Raw genomic sequence first — 23,309 nt, 5'->3', positions numbered from 1 at the left:
TATATATATATATTTTTTTTTTTGGTTCTCTATTGCCTTTATTTTTTTTAATGATTTTTATTATATTATGTTACATATATTTTTTATATAAGTGAGATTATTTTCATTTGGTTTTATACTGCTTATAGCCTGTTTTCTTCATTCAAAAATATATATTCTATGGTCCAAATAACTCTATGTCTTTATGTTTAATGGCTACATTGTATTTCATGATATGGATGTGCCATCACTGCCATCAGTTATTATTATTTTTTAGCATATAATGTAGTATTGGTCTTAGAAGAATTTAGTGATTCATCACTTACATATAACACCCAGTGCTTATCCCAACAAGTTGCCTCTTTAATGCCCATCACCCATTTAGCCCATCCCCCCCACTGACCTCTGCTCCAGCAACAATCAGTCTGTTCTCTATAGTTAAGAGTCCCTTATGGTTTGCCTCCCTGTCTGTTTTTATCTTATTTTATTTTTCCCTCCCTTCCCCTATGTTCATCTGTCTTGATTCTTAAATTCCACATATGAGTGCAATCATATATTTGTCTTTCTCTGACTCTTATTTCACTCAGCATAATACACTGTAGTTCCATCCACATTGTTGCAAATGGCTAGATTTCATTCTTTTTGATTGCTGAGTAATCTTTTATTGAATATATATACCACATCTTCTTTATCCATTCATCAGTCAATGGACATTTGGGCTCTTTCCATAATTTGGCTATTGTTGATGGTGCCGCTATAAACAATGGGGTGCATGTGCCCCTTTGAATCAGCACTTGTGGATCCTTTGGATAAATAACTAGTAGTACAATTGCTGGGTGATAGGGTAGTTCTATTTTTTAACTTTTGAGGAACCTCCATACTGTTTTCCAGAGTGGCTGCACCAGTTTGCATTCCCACAAACTATGCAAAAGGGTTCCCCTTTCTCTGCATCCTTGCCAACATCTGTTGTTTTCCTATACTGTTAATTTCAGCCATTCAGAACAGCTGTGAGGTGGTATCTCCTTGTGGTTTTGATTTGTATTTCCCTGATGATGAGTGATGTTGAGCATCTTTTCATGTGTCTGTTGGCCATCTGGATGCCTTCTTTGGAGAAATGTCCGTTCATGTCTTCTGCCCATTTCTTTTTTTTTTTAATGTTTTTTTTTAATCATATTATGTTAGTCACCATACAGTACATCCCTGGTTTCTGATGTAAAGTTCAATGATTCATTAGTTGCGTATAACATCCAGTGCACCATGCAATATGTGCCCTCCTTACTACCCATGTCTGTTCATGTCTTCTGCCCATTTCTTAACTGGACTTTCTTATTTTTTGGGTATTGAGTTTGATTAAGTTCTTTATACGTTTTGGATACCAGCCCTTTATCAGATATGTCATTTGCAAATATCTTCTCCCATTCCATTGGTTGCTGTTTAGTTTTATTGATTGTTTCCTTTGCTGTGCAGAATCTTTTTATCTTTATGAGGTCCCAATAGTTCATTTTTGCTTTTGTTTCTCTTGCCTCTGGAGACATGCCTAGTAAGAATTTGCTATGGCCAAGGTCAAAGAGGTTGTTGCCTGTTTTCTCCTCTAGGAATTTGATGGTTCCCTGTCTTACATTTAGGTCTTTCATCCATTTTGAATTTTTTGTGTATAGGTATAAGAAAGTGGTCCAGTTTCATTCTTCTGTGTGTTGCTGTCCAGTTTTTCCAACACCCTTTGGTGAAAAGACTGTCTTTTTTCCACTGGATATTCTTTCCTGCTTTGTTGAAGATTAGCTGACCATACAGTTGTGGGTTCTCTGTTTTGTTCCAATGATCTATGTGTCCGTTTTTGTGCCAGTACCATACTTTGTTGATGATTACAGCTTTGTAATATAGCTTGAAGTCTGGGACTGTGATGCCTCCAGCTTTGGTTTTCTTTTTCAACATTACTTTGGCTATTTGCGATCTTTTGTGGTTCCATACAAATTTTAGGATTGTTTGTTCTAGCTCTGTGAAAAATGCTAGTGGTATTTTGATAGGGATGGCACTGAATGTGTAGATTGCTTTGGGTAGTATAGACATTTTAACAATATTTGTTCTTCCAATCCACGAGCATGTAAAGTTTTTCTACTTCTTTGTGTCATCTTCAGTTTCTTTCATCAGTGTTTTATAGTTTTCAGAGTACAGATCTTTTACCACTTTGGTGAGGTTTATTCCAAGGTGTCTTATGATTTTAGATGCAGTGGTAAATGGGACCTACTCCTTGATTTCTCTTTCTGGTGCTTCATTATTGGTGTATAGAAATGCAACAGATTTTGGTATGCTGATTTTATAGCCTGACACTTTGCTGAATGCATGAATCCTTTCTATTGATTTTTTGGTGGAGTCTTTTGGGTTTTCTACATAGAGTATCATGTCTTCTGGTAAGAGTGAAAGTTTGACTTCTTCCTTGCACATTTTCATGCCTTTTATTTCTTTTTGTTGTCTGATTGATGATGCTAGGAGTTCCAGTACTATGTTGAACTACAATGATGAGAGTGGACATCCCTGTTGTATTCCTCACCTTGGGGGAAAAGCTCTGTTTCTCCCCATTGAGGATGACAGTAGGTGTGGGTCTTTCATATATGGCCTTTATTATGTTGAGCTATGTTCCTTCTATACCTACTTTCTTGAGGGATTTTTATCACTTTGTCAAATGCTTTATCTGCATCTATTGAGAGGATCATATGGTTCTTGCCCTTTCTTTTATTTATGCAGTGTATCACATTGATTGATTTGTGGATATTGAACCACCATTGCAGCCCAAGGATAAATTCCATTTGGCTGTGTGGAATAATCCTTTTAATGTACTCTTGGATCCTATTGACTAGTATCATGTTGAGAATTTTTGCATCCATGTTCAACAGGGCTATTAGTCTGTAATTCTCCTTTTCAGTGGGGTCTTTGGTTTTCAGATCAAGGTAATGCTGGCCTCCTAGAGTGAGTTTGGAAGTTTTCCTTCCATTTCTATTTTTTGGAACGGCTTCAGAAAAATAGGTATCAATTCTTCTTTAAGTATTTGGTAAAATTCCCCTGGGAAGCCATCTGGACTCTTGTTTGTTGGGATATTTTTGATTACTGATTTAATTTCTTTGCTGGTTATGGGTCTGTTCAAACTTTCTATTTCTTCCTGTTTCAGTTTTGGTAGTTTATATGTTTCTAGGAATTTATCATTTTTTTCCAGATTGTCCAATTTGTTGACATATATTTGCTCATAATATTCTCTTATAATTTTTTGTATTTCTATGGTGTTTGTTCTGATCTCTCTTCTTTCATTTGTGATTTTATTCATTTGGGTGTTTTCTCTTTTCTTTTTGATAATCTGGCTAGGGGTTTATCAATTTTGCTAATTCTTTCAAAGAACCAGTTCATAGTTTCACTGATCTGTTCTACCGTTCATTTTTTTTAAATTTTTATATCATTTATTTCTTCTGTAATCTTAGTTATTTCCCTTCCTCTTCTGGTTTTGGGCTTTATTTGCTGTTCTTTTTCCAGCTCCTTTAGTTGAGAGGTTAGACTGTGTATTTGAGACTTTTCTTGCTTCTTGAGGAAGGCCTGTATAGTTATATACTTCCCTGTTATGACCACCTGTGCTGTATCCCAAAGGTTTGGGAGTGTTGTGTTTTCATATTCATTTGCTTCCATACATTGTTTTATTTCTTCTTTAATTTCCTGGTTAACCCATTCATTCTTTAGTAGAGTGTTCTTTAACCTCCATGTGTTTATGGTCTTTCCAAATTTTTTCTTATGGTTGACTTCAAATTTCATAGTGATGTGATCTAAAAATATGCATGGTATGATCTCAATATTTTTCTACTGGGTGAGGCCTGATTTGTGACTTAGTATGTGATCTCTTTTGGAGAATGTCCTATGTGCACTTGGAAAGAATGTGTATTCTGCTGCTTCAGGATGATTGTTCTGCATATAGCTGTTAAGTCCATTTGGTCTAGTGTGCCATTCCAAGCCATTGTTTCCTTGCTGATTTTCTGCTTAGATGATCTCCCCATTGATATAAGCGGGGTGTCAAAGTCCACCACTGTCATTGTATTATTATCAATTGTGTTTCCTTAAGTTTGCTATTAATTGATTTAAATATTTGGGTGCTCCCAAGTTGAGGGCATAAATATTTAGAATCGTTAGATCTTCTTCATCTCTTATTACAGTTTTTGGTTTAAAATCTAGTTTGTCTGATTATGTATGGCTACTCCAGCTTTCTTTTGATGTCCATTACCATGATAGATGATTCTTCACACCCTCACTTTCAATCTGGAGATGTCTTTGGGTCTAAAATCAGTCTCTTGTAAACAGCATATTGATGGGTGTTTTTTTTAATTCATTCTGATACTTTACTTCTTTTGATTGGAGCATTTAGTCAATTTACAGAGTAATTACTGATAGATACGAATTTACTGCTATTGTATTACCTGTGAAGCCACTGTTTCTGTAGGTTATCCTTGTTTCTTTCTAGTCTTTGTTGCTTTTGGTCTCTCTTTCCCACTCAAAGGGTCCCCTTTAATGTTTCTTGTAGAGTTGGTTTAGTGTCCACAAACTCCCTTAGTGTTTGCTTGTCCTGGAAACTCTTTCTCTCTCCTTCTATTCTGAATGACAGTCTTGCTGGATGTAGTATTCTTGGCTGCAAATTTTTCCCATTTAGCACGTTTAATATATCATGCCACTTTCTTCTGGCCTGTCACCTTTCTGTGGAGAGATCTGCTAATCTTGTAGCCTAATGATTTTTTGTCCTTAGCTGCTTTCAGAATTCTCTCTCTCTCTTTTTGTATTTTGTAAGTTTCAGTATGATATATCTTGGTGTCGATGTGTTTTTGTTGATTTTTGAGGGGAGTTCCCTGTGACTCTTGGACTTGAATGGCTGTTTCCTTCCCTAGTTTGGGGAAGTTTTCACCTATAATTTATTCAGACAAGATCAGGCACATTCAGGGTGGTATGGCTGTAGACTTCAGCTATAATTTATTCAAATAAACCTTCTGCTCTTCTTTCCCACCCTTCTTCTTCTGGGACTCCTATGATATGGATATTATTGTGCTTTGTGGAATCACTGTGTTCCCTAAGTCTATATTCATGATCTAATAGTTTTCTTTTCCTCTTATTTTCAGCTTCATTATTTTCCATAATTTTATCTTCTATATCACCTATTCGTTCCTCTACTTTTTCCACCCTCATTGTGATTACATCAAGTTGGTTTTGCATCTTAGTTATAGCATTTTTTATTTTGGCCTGACTAGTTTTTAGGTCTTTCATCTCTGCACCCAGGGTTTCTCTGGTGTCTTTTATGCTTCTTTCAAGCCCAGCTAGTTGCCTTATGATGGTTGTTCTAAATTCTTGTTCAGATATATTGCTTATATCTGTTTTGAGCAAATCCCTGGCTGTGATTTCTTGTCAATCTTTTGAGAATTCCTGATCTTGTCATTTTATCTAGGTTTCTGTCTTCTAAGTGTTACGAAGGCTTGTTATGTTTCCTACTCCTGAGAGTAATACTATATTAAGGTGTCATATACTGTCCAGGGACTGGTGCTTCAGGAAGTGTTTCTGTGTATGCTGTGTGCACTCTGCTGTTGTGTTTGCCTGCTCTTTTCTACAGTTCAGTCATGTGCAGAGTTCATCCTTGCAGTGGGTGTTTGGACTTTTAACTTGGTGTCCTCTGATTTGTTTGTTAAGTCTGACAAAAAAAAAGCCTGATCCAAGAAAAAAAGAAAAGAAACAAAACAGCAAACAGACAAACAAAAAACTATAAGCCTGATTCCAAAGAAAAAGAAAAAAGGAAAAAAGAAAAAAAAAGAAGCCTGATTCAAAAAAAGAGAAAAGGAAACAAACCAAGAACAAAAAACTAGAAGCCTGATTCCAAAGAAAAAAGAAAAAGAAAAGAAAAGAAAAATTAAAAAAGAAAAAAAAAGAAAGAAAGCCTGGTCCTTTTTCCACCAGAAGTAAAACTGACGCTTTGGAGCACTCTATGATCGGTAGACTTGTACATGTGTTGGGGGCCTGTGTTGGTCTTCTGAGGGAGAGGCCTGCTGTGCTGCCTCATAGTCAGACCTGCCCTAGTAAAGATGTTCCTGTAGGGTGCAGGGGTCAGGGTTTGGTGTGAGTCCAGCCTCCACTGGAGGCGCTGTGTTTCTCTCTGAAGTCTGATTGTGCCAGTGGGTGGGGGAAGGGGGTTGGGGGGGTGGAATATCTCATCACCCCGCCTTCTCGCCCCAGGTAGGGGAGCTCCCAGCCATTGCTATTCAGGAGGCCCTCACAGAAAAGTGAACAATCTCCCCTCCAGTGTCCCAGGCTTTTGTCAGATCCCCACACTCAACCTGTCTGTGCCTGGGCCATTGGCATGTCTGGCCACAGTTCTATGTTTTATCTTTGGCCAGCAGCTGGTATTCAAAACTCCAACTCTTAAGGGACTGGGCAAGATGCGGACATGCTCCCCTTCCCCAGAGAAGAGACTCATAGCACTGTGCCAGGCACTGTTGTGTCCCAGAAAACCAGTCATGTGGTTGCACTGGTGCCTGAAGTCTATGGTGAAGCACAGCAAAAAGCTACAACCAGGTTATCTACCCTCAGTGTGCCTCTGTCCCCTGCAGTTGAATGGCTGCTCAATGGCACCCACCCGGTGGGCCTTTTGTCCTTGGAGAGGCAATATACCCTCTTCCAAATGTACTCCAGGAAGGGGAATATTCTCTCCTAGTGAGACCCAGCAGATCCCCCTACCATGGTATCTTGCATGAACGCTATGTGTTATTCTCTCTCCTGCTCTCTTGCTCTCTCCCCAACTTCTCTCCATGAGAAGGACTCCCTCCCCTCCACAGCACCATGGCTTCTTTTCTCCAATTCACATCTCCAAACCCCATGTCTGCCACGTTCTCTCCCTCCAATTGTGCAAATTGTTTTCTTATCAGATCGATTTCCTAGTTGTTCAAAATGATTTGCTGTTGATCTAGCTATTCTTGAGGGATAAGGCAGGCCCAGAGTCCCCCTACTACTCCACCATCTTAACTCCTCCTCTACCCCAAATCCTTTTACTTTTGATGCATTATTCCAATCATTCCCACCATGAAATTGTGGTCAATCTCTGAATCCCTTCTCTTCTGCTCCAAATATCTAATAAGTAATCCTTCAAGTCCCATTTTTCCATACAGTTCTGGGGTTCAGAGAGCTCAGTCACAAATTTCTAACTTCCCTCACATACGGTATTGATGTCTGCCCAGAATTAGACTTCAGGTTGTTCCTCCCTCTGGGACTTCATTATTACACATCCACAACTTTTCCACATTCTTATTTGTGCTGAACTTTTGGTTTGTTCCCAGAATGCTATGCATCCAATTATTATTGGATAGTACCAGTTATGTCAACATTCTTCTGGGAGTTAGCCATGACGAAGCACACAAGTATTCTCTTCCTTTCCTAGACTCCACAGAACTCCTACAGCACTCGTAGTATATAAGGCTCATGTTGGTACTTAGTCCTCTACTGTCTTGTGATGATCTCTCATAATAATACAATGTTTCATATGTGAATGGGCCTGGTTTCACTAATGATATTCATAGCTTAAATACATACTTGTTTAAGTCAATCATAATCTTGCAGTATGAGTGCTTCTTTTAAAAAAGATTTTATTTATTTATTTGACAGAGAGAGAGGGAGAGCATAAGCAGGGGGGAGTGGCAGGCAGAGGGAGAGGGAGAGGGAGACTGAGCAGGGAGCCCAGTGTGGGGCTTGATCCCAGAAACCTGGGATCACGACCTGAGCCGAAGGCAGACACTTAACTGACAGAGCCACCCCACTTCTTTGTGGTTAAAAAAATATGCTTGAGGTAAACTGTGGACTGAATAGTAGGATTGAGAGTGATTCTAATCCTGACACTGACACTTATAGCTGTGTTACCTTGGACAGGTTATTTAAATCTTAATTTTCTCATCTGTAAATAGGGATAATAATAGTACACTGCTCACAAAGTAGTTGTAGGGTTAGTACAATATCCAGCATTTAACATGCATTCAATAATTGCTAGTATTACTATTATTAAAATTAATCTCCAATTATACTGGTTATATTGTTTGAGGGTTAAAAAAGAAGAAATAAATCTGCATTTTCATCCTAGTGTTAGTTCAAAAAACAATTCCAGAATCCTCTTGTCTGCTGCATCTCTGATTGGGAAAAAATGGGTGGGACATAAGAAGGCCTTTCCATTCCAAACAAACTTTCTTCAAAATCCTGTGATTTATTGTTTACATAGAACAATTACATCCAATAGCCTTACTGTACATGATTAGTGTCTTGCAGAATACATTCACGTATTAGATATAAAATTAACAAATGAATGTATCATCTCCAATGTGCCATAGGGTTGTATTTAAAAACATTTAGGTTGAACTATATGAAATTATTATTTTTTAAAGATTTTATTCATTTATTTGACAGAGAGAGAGAGGAGAAAGAGACAGCCAGCAAGAGAGGGAACACAAGCAGGGGGAGTGGGAGAGGAAGAAGCAGGCTCCCAGTGGAGCAGAGCCCGATGCAGGGCTCGATCCCAGGACCCTGGGATCATGACCTGAGCTGAAGGCAGATGCTTAACAACTGAGCCACCCAGGCATCCCAAACTATATGAAATTATTGTTTTGTGTCCAAAATGCTTGAATATCCATAATTTCACACAATTCAACTACGCAGTATTTTAAAATCACTTGATTGGAATTTAAAATGGATTTTCCCATAGAATCAACTTAATAAAGTCTGGCTGGGTTTCCAAATAAAGCCCATAAACAGTTACTTAATCTACAATATAAATAAGCTACCATACTACTAATAATATAAAACCAAACGGCTATTTACAATAAAATCTCAATCATTAGCAACTCTACAAGAACAAGTCATTCTGGATAGAAGAGTTTTCTTGATAAATTTGCTGAAACTTTGGCTATTTGGATAGAAACTTGTCTACAATCTATGATTTAACTGAGGGTTTACTGAATATGTAGAAGACTATTTGCTTGTACAGTAAATCGCCCCAATCCACTATGGTTTTTAAAAAGTACAATTGTATTATAGAGCAATACATACTTTGTTAGAATTGTACAGTTCTCTGAGAGCAAGAGAAAAGCATCTAATACAGACTGGGAATGGGCAAGGCTTCTTGGAGGAGGTGCTACCTCTGAGTCCTGAAGGATGTTGAGGATTCAGTGGTGAATGGGAATCCAAAAAGGAATTCTAGGCAAAGAGAACATTGCGTTTAGAGGTTCAGAGGAAAGAGAATGGCAGTTTTTGAAAACACAAGTACCTTAGAATAAATGGTAGGAGGTGGGGAGGGATGGCAAAAAATGAGCCAAGAGACATTAAATAAGGGCCAGATGTTAAGAAATTTAGGCTTTATCCTGCAGGAGGCGATATCCTCTGAAGGTTTTTCCTTTGTAAATTTTTCTACCTTATGAAAATTTGAGCCATAATTTATAGAAAGCAAAATGCACACATTTTAAGCATACAGTTTGAGGGGTTTTGAAAAACACACACTTTTGTAACCACCACCAAAATCAAGATATAGTATATTTCTATCACCCAAGAATTTTCCCTTGTGACCCTTCCAGTCATTCTTCAGCTCTGTCCCCTAATCCAGGAAACCACTGTTTTGATTTCTACCACCATAACTTAGTTTTTCTCATTCTAGAACTTCAAGTATATGGAACCATACAATATGATTGAATTATTTTTGTGTGTTGTTTCTTCCTTTTAACATAATGTCAATGAAACTCATCCATGTTCTTTGGGGTATCAGTAGTTCCTTCCTTTTTATTGCTGAATAATATTTTATTATATGGATGCACCATAATTTTAATGCATTCACCTGTTGAGGGACATTTGTGTTAATTCCAGTTTGGGGCTATTATGAATAAAGCTGATATGAGCATTAACGTATGAGTCTTTCTGGGGACATATGTTTTCATTTTTCTTGGGTAAACACCTCAGGGTAGAACTTCTGGGTTATACGGTATATATGTGTTGTGAGGAACTGCTATACTGTTTACCAGAATAACTGTACCATTTTATACTCCCATCAGCAATGTATGAGAGTTCAAGTTCTTTGCATCTTTACTATACTTGACATTGTCAATATTCTAAATTTTAACCATTCTTGTGGATGTAGTGTTTCATTGTGGTTGGTTTATGAATTCTTAACTTTTTAAAAATGCTTTTTCCCCCTCTTGCAGTCAATTATCAGATTTCACTTCACCTACCTATAACATCTTTTCCAGTCCCTTTAAATTTACTGCTTGTAGTCTGCTATAGGCTTGACATTTTGTTAAAACTAATTAGAATCATGTACAAACAGAATAAACAGGTGGTCAGTGCATTTTTGAATGGCTTTTCCAATAAGTAAGATGTATATTCTCCAGCAGTTTCGAGGCCATTTGTTTACTGCTTGATTCCTGGTTGTATTCTGGATAGGTGAACTTGTCCAGGTAACTGAGTTTTCCACAAGTATGTTATTAAAGTATAATGCTATTTCTAGGGGAAAGGCATTTTGAAGTCCAAATGGACACCCTCCTTGCCATCACCAACTACAGTTCCAGAATTTTTTTCATATTCTGTGTTCCCTCATGGTCTCAGTTTCTATGGGTGTTGTGATAGGGCCTCTAGCACGTTCTTGTGTCCTGGTGGCCATAGTAGGAGAACATGCTCATATAATAATTGTTCCAAAGGATCTGATGGGAGTTTGTGAGAATTCAAGTTCCCAGAGGAGGAGGGCTAAGGGAGAAACAAAGTCCTTCAGATAGCAGAAACAACCGTAGATCCCACGGTAGTAGGAGTAGCTTAAAGTCCCTTAAGAGAGACTACTGATTAGTATGGAACATCCACAAATCAAGTGTTTATTAGAAGCCACTGCCTGTATATGAAAATGTTTTAAATATAGTTTCTATTTTCTCAACAAAAAACAGATGAAAACAATATGAAACACTACTTAAACTGAAAGAAGATCCCTATTCATAATGCCCTTATTTGAGTCTCAATTAGAGGTAGGATGAGAAACTATCCTGTTTAGTATAACGGCAAAGACAAAAATCAGTGGCTGCTCATAGAAAAAGTCTACAATTCTAGCTCGAGTTTTGCATTCAGTAGCAAGGCCTCCAGAGGCAAGTTGCAGAATATGAACAAAACAGGCTTCTCTCTTTGAATATTGCTTTCCTATTGCACAAGGGAGGAGGCATCAGGAATGTTGGCCACAGCCAGACATTTTGCTCAGGGGAAAAAAATCTAATTCTTTACACTTTATTAACTGATTACACCCTTGTTTCCTTTGGTAAAATTACATGGTAAACAGCACCTGCAGATTATAGGGATCTCAGCTGGAAACAATTCGTTAGCAGTGAGACCTGAGGGATATACCCATTACTGCTAGTGACTCTCCAGATATTGCTACATACTTTTTTTTCTAATATCTAAACCACAAAATTGTTGGGTATTTTTTTCTCTTTTTACCATGACATAGAATAAATTTAGTTCATTTTATATTTTACAGTTAATGTATTTGATTGCATATGTAATTCATAGAAAATTATTCAGAAACTTCTTGGGAGTAGAGGCACACAGAAGGCCCCTGATAAATATCTATCTGTTGGAAGAATAATAGGACTATCAATAAACCATTCCTTAAAGCCAGGATTTTATTGGACCCTAATTGGCCCTCACTACTTAGGATTAACCATGGTGAGGTAGACTAAAAACTCATAACCACTACTGGCAGTAATCAAATCAAAGGGATCTTGAGAGTGAGAGACATGGTAGGTCAGTGGCTCTCAAACTTTGTTGTGCATCAGAATCACTAGGCATGAGTGTTAAAATGTAGAATCCTGGGCCTTTCCCTCCCCCAAATTTAGATTGAGTAGCTGAGGTGAGACCCTAGAGTCTGATTTTTCAACTTGCTCACTATGGGATTTTGACGCAGGAGACCCCTGAACCACATTTAGAGAAACTGCTATATTGTTCATTCCTTAACTGGTTCGTTATCTGGAGACCGAAAAGTCTGTCTTCTTTTGCTTAGGGCTTTCACACAGATCATGGTTTTCACCTTTTATTCTGTCATTCCTAGACTTAATCTGTTTATAGAAACCCGTACTTCATCTCTCTCAAGAGGCAGTGGATACTTACCAGGATTTCTAAAATTGGCAAACCATTGATTTTTAAAAAAGATTTTTCTTTCAATGTTCTTAAATAAGTCTATTTTGCTTATTGCAACCACTGCCATCACTACCATCACCCATCAGCAATCACCAGGGATCTTCAAATAAATAAAATCAAAGCATTTATACCCTGAGGTATTTAACAAAATCTCCAGGTGATTCTACCTTGGCAAGTTGTGGTACTGGTACTCCCAGTACCAATGAGTGAAGTAGGATTGCCCAAACTAGTTTGATGAGTATGTCAAGGATATAAAATGAATACAGACGCTGGCACTGAACACACTTCCAATCTTATAAGAACCCTAAACACGCTCTGATTTTCAACAAAAGGTCTGGAGTGGGTCACTCAGGGTGGTGGTGTTTGCTGAACAAGCATTGAGTCTTACCATATGGAGGGCAGTGAATTAGATACTATCTTTAACATATACAGACAAACAACACACAATCCCAAGTTGCTTTGTAGTGGAACGATAGCACTACATAACAGGAGGTAGTAAAGTTTTAAAAGCAGTGTGACAAGAAGGGAAGTACAATATGTTCTGATTGCCGAATGCAGCGTGCCAGCTCCTGAGAACAAGCAAACAAGAACACTCAACATTGATCACAGCATTTCACGGGAGCTGCCCCCAGTGGGGTGGGGGTAGAGATGGCAGCAATCAGCCCAGATGCCAAAGGAAATTGGCACCTTGGACATTTCTGGTGTGAGTGCCAGAGATTGCCATCCCTTGTTGTAATTACGTCTGATGATGTCTGAAATGATATAGTATAGCTAAACATGGAGCCTAAACATAACCAACAGTTTTCAATAGAGCTAAGAGCAGTCACTGAATTCTACTTCCTAGGTAGTTTGACTTAAAAATCACTGTCATCAGTGCAAAGTGACTGCAAAGTAGAAAGAATAAAAAAGAACAGTATTTTTGTTTGAGGAAATTACCATAGTGTGGTGTCAGCAAGAAATTATACTACAAACCAGTTCAATTTCTGGCTTTTCTTACTTCCCAGGTTTGGGCTGTATGGATCACCTAACACTTGCCAAATAATGCCTTACATATCTTTAATATTATTTTCCCCGTTCCATTTGTAATAAGCTCCTTAAAGTTAGCTATATTTGTAGGTTCAGAACCTGTGTGAACTTGTCCTTTGAACAAGGTGAAATCTGTGTAAGATGCACATCAAGGGGAAAGATGAGTTATTTCAAACACACAGCTACTAATGCAAAGGAGGAAAATGGGCTCCTTTGGGTTCAGTTCTACTCCAAACATGCAGAACAAAGCTGGAAGCATAGAAGCTTACTGAACTGATTCTCATCAATGGAAAATGTAAGTTGTGTACAGCTTTTGTATGACTTTGAAATGCATAACCACCCCAGGAGTTACATCTACCTCACTGCACTGTTCTATTGTCAGAGTCAGAATCATGTTTAATGTGAAATAGCAAGAGAGGACTACCACTACTGAGATTCTGGATGACAGTTGGTCTGTGAGCATTAAAACAATGTTCACTGCTGACATTTGCAGAGATGCAATGACAGAAGGATACCCAAGCATCTTTGGTAGGGTGAGCTTTTTGGCATAAACATAAGCAAGGGTGGCATAAGAAATACTCTAAAGGATGCACTAGAGCATAGCTTCAAATAACATGGCATATTTGTGGGATGCTTGGGACAAGCTTGGAAAGCAACAATATGGAATTTGGAAACTTTTTGAGCAAAGGCTTTTTAGCTGACCACAATTTGAACACAGAAATACCAATGGTGACAGGCTCTACAAGTAGCAGCTGCAGTCACAAATCAAAAAGCAGTTTGTATGTATGTCATATAGAAAAGACTTCTGGTTGAAGATTTAGTCTTTGCTCCCTACAAGTGTGGGTAAAATCAGTGACATCTTTGAATAAGAAGGGCAGCAATATATGCTGGATGTCACTGCCTTCCCTTGGGAGTGTCTGCTTAATTTGTAATTCCACATACTTCTGAAGTTTAAGACACTTTGACACATAGGAGAAAAAAAACCCCTTCCATTTGCAATACCTGGAAATTACTAAAGACTATCACTGGTGAATAGAATCAGTTTATAAATTAGAATTCACCCAAAAAATTTAGAGATGCACCAGGATAAAACCATTCCAGTAATCCTGAGCTCTGGATTCAGAAAACAGCTCAAATACATCCTCTTAATTATGAATTCTTAAATGGCTTTTTGACAATTTTATAACAATGTTGCAGTTTACCTTTACAAAGCTGGACCAACGCAGGTTAGAGTAGGATTATGACCAAGATGAGATTGCCTGTGGTATTCACTTAATTTAAACTAGGATTTTTCCCTTGTCCAAAATTTCACTATCATTAGCATTCTACAAAATCCATTCTGGTTCCCAATGGAGACCTAAATCACATAAACTACCCCTAAGCCATATTTGAACAACATTCAAGAGCAAGTATGGAGGAAGGGTAAAAGAGAAGTAGCTAGTGAAAAGAAAGTTGCAACAGTCAGACCTTGAGGAGGAGGGGAAAAGAACACAGATAAGAAGCAAATTAAGAAACAGATGACTATTGGTTGCAAGAGGATGAAAATACTCTAAACATTGTAGAAAAATTAAGCAGTGGGAAGGATTTTAGGGAAAGATACATTATCCATTTAAGTTGATGTTGAAATATGTTGTGGATGAAAGTTCAACTATTATCACTAGGACTCACATGATGAAAGAAAGTCTAGAAACAATGGTCCAAACATTCCCATAGGGTTTGTGGATAAGAATATGAACATAGGTACATGGCTAGTGGACTATTAATCAAGGATTGGCTCACAGGAATGTGAGTATAGAAAGTGAATCTCAGAGATCAGTCCAGAGGGAAAGGTCAGTAAATTTAATTCAAAGGAGAGTCTAAGATACAAGTATCTTAGAGGCAGGGAGGTTAATTAGTGGTGAAACACAAAGCACTGTTGGGAGGAACAGTAAAGGGCCTGGGACACAAGTTCAGAACTTTAAACACTGTAAAACTAGAATCACCAAGGGGAAGAAAAGGACTGGCAAGAAAACTGAGAGGCCAGGAAAACCATTTCACTGTGGGATTAGATAAATCTAGAGTTGAAATGTTGTCCTTAGATAGCTTGGCATTTTAGTGCCTCTTGTATCTGAGTGTGGCTAGGCCCTCCCTTGAGGGAAATACAAAGCAACTGGTTATGTGACATAATGGCAGACCAATACTGTTTCAGTAGCTATAAAACTGAGAGAAAAAATTTTTTTCAATATGGCTGTTGATTAGAATCCATCATTAGAGTGTTTCTATGGAAATCTTTTCTCAGAGGAAAATTCCTGACTCTTGCTTATGACCATGACAGCAAGTGAAGAAAGCCTCATGCTGAGTATTGTCTCATAAATCTTTTCCATAGCATCTCAACAGAGCTACCCATTCAAAAAGAAATTAGGATAAAATAGAAACAAATGAAATGAAGTATAGCAAAATACTCTACTCATTAGAGTCAATTTTATGCATATCCATTATTTGATTGTTAGTTTAGGGACTAAAGCCATCTTTCCATGGAGCAATGGAGAATTAGATTTCATTGCTGTCTGCTAATCTCTTTCACAGAGCTTTAACCCTAATGAATCCTCTAATTTCTACTAGTGGGTAAACAATGTAAGGTTTGTCCAGTTTATATCTAATTGCTCCTAATTACAAATAGACAGCCCCCAAATTCAGAAAACACTTAGGAACTTTAAAATTTGACAAGTATATAGACTTGTGGATCAAGGTGGCTGACTAGCCAAACAATTTTATTTCTTCTCTCTATCAAGATCCCATTAAACAAATAAAAAAAAATAATGAAGAGAATAATAGAAGGAATTAGCAGAGATTTCAATATGTTTCTGAAAGACAGAAAGTAGATATGATGTTGACTAATAAAAAAGGTCAGAGAAACGGCAGAGGGGGCTTACAGCCTGGGATGATGCTGGTCTGCTCTGTACGACCCTAGAGAAGTTTGACACTTGGAAATGCCAAGTAAGGGAGTCAGTGAGAATAAAACATAAAAAATTCATTGAAACCCTGTGTACTGAATTATCTCCTGCTCCTTTGCATAGAACCTCTAGTATTCAGGCATTTATTCCCAAGACAGAAAAAAAATTCAGAAGGTTCTTTAAAGAGACTGAGTAACCCACAACTATATAGTCAATTAATCTTCAACAAAGCAGGAAAGAACATCCAATGGTAAAAGGACGGCAAATGGTGTTGGGAAAATTGGACAGCAACATGCAGAAGAATGAAACTGGACCACTTTCTTACACCATACACCAAAATAAATTCAAAATGGATGAAAGACTTAAATGTGAGACCTGAAACCATAAAAATCCTAGAAGAGAACACAAGCAATAACCTCTTTGATATTGGCCATAGCAACTTTTTTGTAGATATGTCTCCCGAGGCAAGGGGGAAGAAAAGCAAAAACAAACTATTGGGACTGCACCAAAATAAAAAGCTTCTACACAGCAAAGGAAACAATCAACAAAACTAAATGGCAACAATGGAATGGGAGAAGGTATTTGCAAATGATGTATCTGATAAAAGATTAATATCCAAAATACATAAAGAAGTTCTACAACTCAACACCAAAAAACAAATAATCCAATTAAAAAAGGAGCAGAAGACATTAACACACATTTCTCCAAAGAAGACATACAGATAGCCAACAGACACATGAAAAGATGTTCATCATCACTTACCATCAGGGAAATGCAAATCAAACTACAATGAGATATCACCTCACACCTGTCAGGATGGTTAAAATCAGCAACACAAGAAACAACAGGTGTTGGCAAGGATGTGGAGAAAAAGGAAACCTGTTGCACTGTTGGTGGGAATGCAAACTGGTGCGGCCACTCTGGAAAACAGTATTGAGGTTCCTCAGGAAGTTAAAAATAAAACTACCCTATGATCCAGCAATCACACTAGTGGGTATTTGCCCAAAGGATACAAAGAACACGAATTCCAAGGGATACATGCAGCTGTATGTTTATAGTAACATTATTTAAATAGCCAAGATATGAAAGCAGCCCAAGTGTCCATTGACTGATGAATGGATAAAGAAGAAGCTATATATATACATACATATATATATATGTATATATATATGTATATATATGTATATGTGTATATATATATACACACACACACACATACACACAATGGGATATTATGCAGCCATAAAAAGTGAAATCTTGCCATTTGTAATGACGTGGATGGAGCTAGAGTATAATGCTAAGAAAAAGAAATCAGAGAATACCATATGATTTCACTCATATGTGGCATTTAAGAAACAAATGAGCAAAGTTAAACAGAGAGATAAACCAAGAAACAGACTCTGAATTATAGAGAACAAACTGGTAGTTACCAGAGGGAAGGTGGGGGGGAGATGTGTTAAATAAGTGACAGGGATTAAGGAGTGCACTTGTAAAGTGATGTATGGAATTGCTGAATCACTACATTATACATCTGAAATTAATGTAATACTGTATGTTAACTAACTAGAATTAAAATAAAAGCTTAAAAATTTTAAACCCTTAATACCTCATACTCTATAAAATATAACTCAAGTTGGATCATAGACCTAAATGTAAATTCTAAAACTACGAGGCAAAGATTCTTTAGATATGACATGAAAAAGAGGATCCATAAAAGAAAAAAGAAAAGTGATAAATTGAACTTCATCAAAATTAAGAACTCTGTTCTTGTTAAGACAATTAAAAGATATAGATTAGAAGAAAAATATTTGCAAGTCACATATTCTATAAAGAATTTGTATCCAGAATGTATAATGAACTCTGAACATTCAATAATAAGGAACACCCAGTGCTCGTTACATCACATGCCCTCCTTAATGCCCATCGCCCAGTTACCCCATTCGTCCACCCACCTCCCCTTCAGCAACCCTGTTTATTTCCTATAGTTAAGAGTTTCTTATGGTTTGTCTCCCTCTCTGATTTCATCTTATTTTATTTTTCTCTCCCTTCCTCTATGATCCTCTGTTTTGTTTCTTAAATTCCACATGAGGATATCATGTGATAATCGTCTTTCACTGATTGACTTATTTTGCTTAGCATAATACCCTCTAGTTCCATCCATGTCATTGCAAATGGTAAGATTTCATTTTTTTGGTGGGTAATATTCCATTTTGTGTGTGTGTGTGTGTGTGTGTGTATACACATATATATACACTACATCTTTATTCATTCATCTGTTGATGAACATCTGGGCTCTTTCCATAGTTTGGCTACTGTAGACATTGCTGCTATAAACATTGGGGTGCCCCTTTGGATCACTACATTTGTATCCTTTGGGTAAATACCTAGTAGTGTTATATGCAGCTGATGAATAACTGAACTCTACCTCTGAAACTAATGATACAATATATGTTATATGGATTTAAATAAAATAAAATTTTAAAAAAGAGCTCAATTGTTAGAAATGAGTGTAAGATTTGAATAGATACTTCACCAAAGAAGATATGTGAAAAGATGCTCAACACCATTAGTCACTAGGAAAAAGCAAATTAAAACCACAATAAAAACCACTACACACCTACTAGAACAGCCTAACTTAAACAGTCTGACCATACCAACTTTTTGTGAGGATGTAAGAAATTGTTAACTCTCAAAGAACATGGTGGGAATGTAAAATGATACATTCACTTTAGAAAAGTTTGGCAGTTTCTTATAACATATACTTACCATACAACTCAAGAGTTAACACTCCTAAGTGTGTTCTAAGAGAAATGAAAGCATGTGTCCACACAAACATTTGTACATCAATGTCTGTAATAGTTTTATTTGTAGTAACTAAAAATTGGAAACCCATTATGTCCATCAACAGGTGAATGGGTGAACTCCGTTACATTCATACAACAGAATAGTGCTTATTAATAAAAAGGAATGAACTGCTGATTATATGTTATAACAGGAATGAATCTCAAATAATTATGCTGATTGAAAGAAACCATATCACATTGTTTTATCCATTCATTTATCAATGAACATCTGAGTTGCTTCCATATCTTGGCTATTGTAAACAATGCTGCAATAAACATATAATAAACATATGATTCAGTAATTCTACTATGGGGTATTTACTCAAAGAAAATGAAAACACTAATTTGAAATGATATACTATTTTTTAAATTAAGAAGACTAATCTTGATTACTGTTGCTTTCTAATAAGCCTCGAGATCTGGTAGCATAAGTCCTCCAAGCTTGTTCTTTTTCAAACTTGTTTTGGATATTTTAGGTCCTTTGCCTTTCCAGATAAATTTTAGAATTGGATTGTCAATTTCTACAAGAAAAATTAGGGAAGATCAAATTGGGGAAAACTGACATATTAACAGTATTTCATATTTGAGATGTCATCATAAAAGGTATTTTTAAAAAATGTCAATTTCTGTTTATTATTAGTATATAGGAATATAATTATTTGAAAGTGATTTTGTGTCCTGTGAACTTATTCACTTATTAGTTCTAGTAGTTGTTTTGTAAATTTTTTGTATGATTTTCTACAAAGATGATCACATTGTCTGCATATAAAAGTCTCATTTTTCTTTCAAAACTTGTTGCCTTTTATTATTTTTCTTTCCTATTGCACTAGCTAGAATCCCCAGCACAACGTTGACTAGAAGTGATGAGAGCAGACATCCATACCTTGTTTCTAATCTTAGAAGGAAAGCCTTCAGTCTTTCACCATAAAGTATGTTGTTAGCTATAGGGTTTTTGATAAAGTTCCCTCTACTCCCAGTTTTCCGAGTTTTTTTTTTCTAAATCATGAATTGGTGTTATATTTTGTTAAATGTTTTGTCTGAATTGATTGATATGATCATATGATTTTTTCCTGAGCCTTGTAGTAGGAAGAATCACATTGATTTCCCCCCATTAAAAAAAATTAAGGCATAACTGACACACAAGTTGAAACAACTCAGTGGGCATCTAGTTCTATATTCAGAGGCCTCAACCAGAATGTTAGGAGAGTTCAAAATCTTGTTTAAGTTAGTAGACCTTGACAAATAGATTTTTGTCTGTCTTTTCTATCATCCATCCATCCGTCTACTAGGCACTTGCTCTGGTCAAATCCTGTGAAAGGAACTGGGGATATAAACAGCCTTGTAAACCTTGTGTTTTTGAGGCTCACACTCTATCTAGTGAGGAGATAAACAGCTAATCACATTAGTGGGATTGAGGAACATCATTGAGGTCATTGAGGAACATCAATGAAATCACAGAAGATGGAGATATTCTGCTCAGGGTGGGGAAATTGAGGAAAATGATTTCTGAGTTGGCATTTAAAAAGTAAGCAGGAGACTTCTAAGCAGAGGTGAGAGAGAAGCACATTTCAGAAAAGAGGCCAGTGCTTTAGAAGTTCTTCCACACTTCCCAATGCCCTCCCTACCCATTCAAAAATAATTTTGCATTCTATTACAATATATATTTGTTTAAATATAATGATTTTCTTTAACCCAGAGTAGAGTTTATGCTCCAGAAAGACAAATTCTGGACTCTGGTAGACCATTTCCAGTTTGTGAAGCACAGTTCTATGTGAAGGACCTAAGGGTCACTGGTAAACAATCAGAAACTAGGAACAGCTTCTTGGGGTAGTTGTCTAATTCAGAATTATGTCAATCAAACATTAGGTATGCAATTAGAAATACTCTAGCTTTAAAGCTTGTATGTTTGCCCAAGGACCTAAATTATCATTTGCTCACTCTCTGATTACCCCAACTCCATGTTGAGCCAAGTTCTACTTAGCACTGCCAAAAAACCCCAGCAAGAATGTTTTTAATAGTTTTAAACAAGTTTTCAAATTTCTTTGGCAAATCAAGGCAACTGTACAGTATCTTGCTGGGGTCTTCAATTGACATTGAACTGGGGCCATGTAGAGTCCAGTTTTAAGCAATATGTAACATGAGGAAATTATGTTAGTACTGAGATCCTTCATCACTTGCCAGTCACAAATTTCATTTTGACTCGTACTAATGGTAACTGTTGAAATCATTATCAAGAGACCTCATCTCTCATCAGCTGATACCTACTTGTGTGAAAAGTGCTGCCATATCCTGCTTGAGAATTGATTAGAAATGCTTTGCATTATTTCTTGCCAATAAAGGTAAAATTCCGTTAAAACAAATACCTTTAACATATAATGGAGGCTTTTGTAGAATGAAGAAACTTCCAGGTGTAAGTTGGTGGCACATTTATTTCTAGCAACATTCAGTGCAATAGGGCTCAAGGCAACCAAAGGATATGAATCACAAGGATTTTGTTTTTTGTAAAGGACATTAGGCTACTAAAACTTTTATGAGTTCCTACTGTAGTGTTTTTGGAATATTTAAAAATTTAATCTATGCACTTTATTTTTTTAAAGATTTTATTCATTTATTTATTAGAGAGAGAGAGTGAGCAAGCCGGGGGAGGAGCAGAGGGAGAGGGACAAGCAGACTCTGCAATGAGCACAGGGCCCTTCAGGGCTCCATCTCACAGCCCTGAGATCATGACCTGAGCCTAAATCAAGAGTCAGACACTTAACTAACTGAGCCACTCAGATGCCCCTAATCTTGCACTTTAATAAATGCTTAACACTTTATGCAGTCCCTCTTTTTAAAAATTTGAGTATGGTTGACACACAATGTTACATTAGTTTCAGGTGTGTAACACAGTGATTTGACAAGTCTATATGTTATGCTATGCTCACCACAAGTGTAAATACCATCTGTTTTCATACAATGGTATTACAATATCGACTGTATGTCCATGACTCATTCATTCCATAACTGGAAGCCTGTATCTCACACTCTACTTCACCTATTTCACCCATCCCCCAACCCCTCTCCCCTCTGGCAATCATCAGTATGTTCTCTGTATTTATAGGTCTCCTTCTGTGTATTCATTTGTTTTGTTTTAGATACCAATAAGTAAAATTGCATGGTATTTGTCTTTCTCTGTCTGATTTATTTCACTTACAATAATACCCTCTAGACCCAAAAAAACCCCCCCAAAATCAATTAAAAAATGGGCAGAGGACCTGAATAGACATTTTTTCTGAAGAAAACATACAGATGGCCAAACAGCACATGAAAATATTCTCATCACTAGTCACCAGGGAAATGCTATAGGGTTTTTGATAAAGTTTCCCCTACTTTTAATGAGATATCATCTTAAACCTGTCAGAATGGCTAGAATAAAGAAGATAAGAAATAACAAGTGTTGGTGAGAATGTGGAGAAATAGGAACCCTTGTGCACTGTTCATGGTATAGCTGCTGTGGAAAATAGTATGGAGTTTCCTCAAAAAAATTAAAAATAGAAATACCATATAATCCAATAATTCTGCTACTGGGTATTTACCCAGGAAAACCAAAACACTAATTCAAAAAGATATATGTACTCCTATATTTATTGCAACATTATTACAATAGCCAAAATATGGAAACAACCCAAGCATTCATCAGTAGAAGAATGGATAAAGAAGATGTGGCATACATATACACAATGGAATATTAGCAAGTTAGCCATAAGAAAGGATGAGATGATGCCATTTGTGACAATGTGCAATCCCTCTTTCTGATGGCAACTCATTTACCAAGGAACAGTTTAAAATTATCTGCTGTGTATTGGCACCAGCTAAATAGATTTTTATCAGACTTTATTTTTTTTCAATCAAGAAGTTTTTATTTATTTATTTATTTTATTTTATTTTAAAGATTTTATTTATTTATTGATTCGACAGAGATAGAGACAGCCAGCGAGAGAGGGAACACAAGCAGGGGGAATGGGAGAGGAAGAAGCAGGCTCCTAGTGGAGGAGCCTGATGTGGGGCTCGATCCCATAACACGGGGATCACACCCTGAGCCGAAGGCAGATGCCTAACTGCTGTGCCACCCAGGCGCCCCAATCAAGAAGTTTTTAAATTCCAGTATAATTAACATACAGTGTTATATTAGTTTCAGGTGTACAATACAGTGATTCAACAATTCTATATGTTGCTCAATGCTCATTAAGATCAGTGTCCTCTTAAATCCCCTTCACCTATTTCACCCAACCTGCCCCAACCCCTCTCTGGTAACCATCGGTTTGTTCTCTATAGTTGAGTCTGGGTT

General features: G+C 37.0%; 1 protein-coding gene across 5 annotated transcripts in view; it reads right to left on the bottom strand.

The window, feature by feature from the left end:
- EDA (ectodysplasin A) overlaps positions 1-23,309 on the bottom strand; it is a 407,351-nt gene that overhangs the window by 127,477 nt on the left and 256,565 nt on the right. The window lies entirely within an intron of this gene.

Source organism: Ailuropoda melanoleuca, chromosome X (assembly GCF_002007445.2).
Source record: "Ailuropoda melanoleuca isolate Jingjing chromosome X, ASM200744v2, whole genome shotgun sequence".
Classification (NCBI taxonomy): Eukaryota; Metazoa; Chordata; class Mammalia; order Carnivora; family Ursidae; genus Ailuropoda; species Ailuropoda melanoleuca.
Note: the sequence above shows the minus strand (reverse complement) of the source record. Positions and strands in the feature narration are given on the sequence as shown.